The sequence below is a fragment of the Rutidosis leptorrhynchoides genome, chromosome 11, assembly GCF_046630445.1.
Source record: "Rutidosis leptorrhynchoides isolate AG116_Rl617_1_P2 chromosome 11, CSIRO_AGI_Rlap_v1, whole genome shotgun sequence".
Taxonomy (NCBI): domain Eukaryota; kingdom Viridiplantae; phylum Streptophyta; class Magnoliopsida; order Asterales; family Asteraceae; genus Rutidosis; species Rutidosis leptorrhynchoides.
In genome coordinates, this window is record NC_092343.1 from 204,359,074 (window position 1) to 204,365,000 (window position 5,927).

Consider the following 5,927-nt stretch of genomic DNA (forward strand, 5'->3'; position numbering starts at 1 on the left):
AGTGGTATGAGATGATGAGTAAGTTCCAAGCAGTGTCTTTGTAGTGCTAAGTAGTGATCGGTGTTGTCGGAAAGTGTCGAGTAGTGACAAGTTGTGACGTGATTACATGATTTTTCATAGTTTATAATAACAATTAATTGCACAGTGTGAATTTCTACTCATATATAAGATTATAAGGTATATGTTCTAACGATGTTTATCCACGTAACCTACTTGACTCGCTCCCAATTCCTTATTTTACGATGTCAGAACTTCTATATGAGTTACCGTAATGTAATCCCGGTCATTACATTACGCTATCGCAATTTCAATTACGTCTACCATTTCCTCTTCCTCCTCAGATTCGTCCTCTTTCTCTATTTCTTCGTATAACACCCCGTCAAAATCCATTAACGGAATGTTAACTCTGGTCCCAGTTCTTAGCTTGACTTCTATGTAACAGCAAAGTTCTACAGTGGAAACAATTAATACCTGAGATAAAACATGCAAAACGGGTCAACATAAAGTTGAGTGAATCTACAGGTTTAAGTAATAGTTCATCGTATGTTTCATAAAACAGTTTTCATAAATCATTTGTCGAAAATCAGTTCTCAAAATCATTTATCAGTAAACGGTATCCGAAAATTGGTATTCAGATAATTAGTAAACATTTAGCAGTATAAACCACCAAGGGTTAAACTCAAAAGTTTGCATACAGCAAATGTCAAGTATTAAACAGTTTGTAAGATGTCAAGTTTCAACTGAGTAGGACATCAAAAAGCTCTTTTTGTTTCAACTACTTGTAGTCATTACCATGTCTAGTTTCAAGTTTGTGAATACCAAGTTTAAGTAACATTCATCGTAAGTTAGGCCACGAGATTTCTAAAAAGCTTCGTAAAAGTATACATTTATCATGAGCACTTGATTATAAGACTTTAACCCGCGGATAGCTAAAGCGCTACACGTCTTTCTTTTACCCTTTCTAAGCATACACTGATCAGGTGTACAAGTTACAACAGAATAAGCACCACGTACGTTGAGGAGAGGTTTGTCAAACCTAACGGTACCGTCCCTATAAGTCGAGCTTACTTAAAGTAATTAATATAATCAAGCTAAGGGATTTTTGATCTGAACTCATATGTATATTCGTTTAGTTACTCTTGCCTAATATACAAAACATTTGAAATAGTTTAAGAAATAGTTTCGAAAGCAGCATGTATCTCATCCCAAAAGTGTTAATGAAAATGGGACTGTAGACTCACCTTGAAAAGCACAGTAAAAGCTTAGTAAAACAGTACCGTAGCCGGACGATCACGACCGTAACACATAACCTAATCAAATAAGTTACCTTAAGTAAATACGTAGGTCACACTATGTCAACCCATAGTGTACTTCTAGTCCTAGTGCTCAGACTGACTCAACATGTAAGCAAAAGACAAGTAATTCATGTAAGTCAACAAAAGTCAACCGAAGTCAAACCAAAAGTCAAACTTGGTCAAAGGTGTCAACTAAAGTCAACCATATCAGTAGTTCATGAAATATTGGTCAACATGTCAATCCTAAGTCAAATAACATGTTTTAGCTCACAGTTTGTCAAGTACGCCTTCGCAGTTTACCGTTTAACATCAAATTCATGCACTAGTTGCAAACAACGCATATAATTCTTAACACATAAATCATGGAAATATGGAAAAATCCAGATCACTACTAGACTCATAAACATTTCCAAAAATCCTAGCCAGAGTCTCATACGATGTCTACAAGTCGGGTTTCAGAATGGGTCTAGTTAAGGTTTACCAAATCAGTTTCTGCACGCGCAATAGTTTTAGAAAAATTCTCATTTAATTTAGAAAATAGCTTTTAACAAACGGACAATTTGAGATTACTCTAAACACTCCAAAGTTTTAGAGATAAAATAACCAAAGACTTTCAGGTAGCTAATTTGTACAGTTAAGTCATTAAATTTAGACCTTCAGTTTTTGAGCAACAATCAGACATGTCATTTGGTGATGCATATAACACATAGCAAACTACGTTTTTAAAAATTATCATACAAATGTAATATGCTTAAGAACACATAAATAACAACATACCAGAAGAACAAAGTCTCAAACAATTTTTAGTTCATGTGAGATCATTTAGCGTGCATACGATCACAGTTTCCGCTCAATACGAATCACCAATATTCGTTTTATCATATCGAGAGCAATACAAAACCTTTTAACATGATTCTAAATTCTATCTTGCGTGATTTTTTAACAAAGAATTCAATGGTTATCATTTTTATGACCAATTCACAAAGAATATATTTCAGAAAATTCGTATAGCATGCAAAACCCTAACGAAAACTTCAATTGATCATAACTTACGCATACGGTAACGAAAATACGCAAATCCAAAGTCCAAATTTATTAATATTTTGAGATCTATCCATCTAGATACATTATATGATCAGTAAATGAAATCATTTAATCAGATTCATAACCAACCAATTCGTGATTCAAGCAATAAACAACAATCGCGCAAAATAACGACTAACAACGACTATAACCGCAATCAATTGAGCACTAAACTCTTGTACACTATGTAATTGAATAATATCAAATCTAATAAGATTAGGGTTAGTGATTTTATACCTTTAATCACACAATTACTTATACCAATAGATAGAGAACGATGAGAGGATCATGAATATGTAAACGATTTAGCAATCAAGCAAGAAATCGAAGTGTTCTTGATCCTTGGAAGGTTTCGACTATTTTTGGGGTTTATGGGGCTGCAATAATTCTTGGCTGCAATAATTCGTGGGTGGAGGTAGGGAGAAGAAGAGATGTGCAGTTAATTGATTAATGAGGCTATGTTTAGTTATTTATGAAATGTAATTAGCAAGTGGGCCTAAATTAATCAAGGGGTGCCCATATGTGGAAATTTTTGGCCAAGAGGGTCCAAAAGGAAGTTCATGGACTGAATTTAACAAGTTAATACATTTATAGTGTAGCCCGTTAGGTGTCGATGGGTTCTGTGGTTCGAAAACGCGAACCGAGTCGCTAAACGTTAATTTTCCGCGTCTTTAATCTATAAAAGTTCTAATAAGTCTAAAGTGTCTTAAAAACATTATAATTAAATAATATAATTATTTAAAGTGAATTACATTATGTTTTGGCTTGCTTGTACGCTAAGTGTGGTTCGTTTCTAGTTGCCGTAAACCGTACCGAGTTCCCGGAACGTTAACCCCGTCGTTAAAACGCATCCCACCAAGTTTAATTCATTAAAATATATAATAAATTAAATATGTTTTTCTTAAAGTTAATAATTATTAAAAATAATTATTTTATCAAAAATCGAACGTTTCGTAGTCTCACGGGACCTCTGTTGCAGTTTTCAAAACCGTATCGTTTCCTCAGTATTTCAAAACACGATATAGGTTTTCCAGCTAATATAATCATATATTAAACTTAGTAAATCTTCATAAACTCAAGTATGCATTTAATTAGATTAAATACACAAAAGTCAAGTAAGTTCCGTTAAATAACTTAACGGGCAGTTAACGAAGTTTAACGGAAATAGCAGGGTTGTTACACTTCACTGGGATCCTCTTCTTCCATTTCTGGGTTGTCAGCAGACTGTGATTTATCACCCATCTCGATATCATCGGCTGGTGGTGGAGACTCATCATCGGAAGTGACCCGTCCACTAGAAATAGCAAACATCTCTGCCTATCAAGAAAGATCGGTCGGTCGGTCAATTTTGAAGGTAAAGGTTTCCCCAAGTGATCGCAAGATCAAGGTTTGATTGTACACACCAATTACAGTCCTGGCCGTGTTCATGAAAGGTCTCCCTAATACTATCGGTGTAAATAGGTCTTCCTTGATGTCCATCACTACGAAATCCGTAGGATACAAGAATTTGTCGAATTTCACCAAGACGTTCTCAACTATGCCCTTAGGATATCGAATTATGTGATCGGCAAGATGGATTGTCATTTTGGTTGGTGACAGGTCTCCTAGCTCTAATCTCTTGTAGAGAGAGCAGTGGATTAGTTTGATACTTGCTCCTAAATTTGCTAGCACATGAATGGTTACAGATTGGTAGATTGAACACGGGAAAATGAATCGGCCCGTATCTCCTAGTTTCTTTGGTAGAGAGTTTCTGAGTAATGCCGAGCATTCTTCACTCAATGGAATTTTGTTGGAATCTGGTATCCTTTCCTTTGTAAAGAGAAGCCTTCGAATGTATCTCTTCTTGTTGGAAAATTTAGACGTGGTGTCCAGGAATCTTCCATCAAGTTTGTAGGTATCAAGCTTGGATGGTTCTTCTAGTAGCCTTCCAGGATAAGGTATGCGAACTGGAGTTTCGGTGGGCAGCTTCTGAGTATATGTCAATTTGTTATTGAGCCTAGCTGACCTTCTCTGTGGTTCTTCCTTTAGGATTATGGAGTCCATTTGCTTAGCCTGCTCTATGTGGGGTTTTTGGATAGTATTACTAGGTAATCGTCCTTGTAGTCGAGTTTTAAGGCGTTGTGATAACTGTCCAAGCCACGTTTATAGACTTTTGAGAAGAGCCAATCCGTTTCAAATGAGTATCTCCGTATTGTTTTGTCTAGACATGGTTCTATAATGTAGTTGTTGTTGTCCTTGAGTGAACTGAGTCAACTGATCGTCAGTCCTGAGAGCAGGGTTGGTTACTTTCGTAATTTGGGTGGTTGGAGAATTTTCCTCAGCTGGTGGTCCAGTGAGTGGAAGTGGTTGATCGTAGGTCAATTGAGATTGTTGAGGTAGATAAGGTGGGTAACCATAGTAAAAAGGCTGGTTGTTTCTTTGAAATTGGTTAACCCTAGGTGTTTGATTGGGTATTGAATGTAACAGACTGAACCATCAGGATTCTCGTACTCAACTTGATATTCTTCAGTAGGTTGTGGTTCAAGTCAGATGTTCAAGTCACCCCTAGCATGTATCCTATTTTGCAGAAGGCTATTGATCCGGAGGCTGTCAAGAAGAGGAAACTTGTTTCACTAAAGTTGGCTGACATCATGGTCCCCAGCTTGGTTGCTTTGTCTCAAGATCCCAGTGTCAGCGCCGAGCATTTAATCTCTAAAAGTTTGTAGTTTATGTTTTGTGAATTGAATGTAAACGCTTTGCGCGTACGAATTTTGTTTGTGATGAAAATGCCGTCTATGATTTATCTTATACTGCCACTAATCTACGTATTCTATTATTCGTAAGTGTAAATTTCTTCGTATTGGTTATTAGCAAGTAGTTAGTTTGCGGGATGCTATGTAGCGCTTTGAAGACTTATAACTTTAACGAGTTGGTGCTTGGATTAAATAAATCTTACTTAGATTTTATAGATTATACTCAAGGCATGTATGTGCTTGACTTATCACATATATACCATTCGTGGGTATGGGTTACATACATATGCAGATCTTTGAACATCACTTGTTACTTCCCTCGATTTGGTATTATGTGCAAAGCATTGGACCCGACTTAGTTTTGACGTAGAGTAGCCATGGACTAAGCGTAAACATGAATTCAAGAAAAGATGTCATGGGCCAAGCGCAGCCATTTTCTTGCAATTGTTTAAGTATTTTGTTAAAACGGACTATAACAAGTGATAAATACAATCCATATTGTCATCGTACGAAAAATTTGGCATCGACTTTCATTATGTGTTTTAGGACGTTTGCTTTCCAACTATAGCAACTTTGGTGATCAAGAGCGTAAGATCGTTAGTGAACATGTCAATATGTTTGACTTAGATAAATATGATGTTTAATCGTAATCATACTGAAGGCATGCCAACGCTTAACTTATCATATATATTGTTGTGCACACAATATATGCTTAAGTTATGTGCTCGTGTATGCACATCGAGAGTCTTCTAAGTGCGCCAACACTTAGGACTGAGGTCAGGAGTGACCAATGCTGTCATTTATAGTCATGAATTGC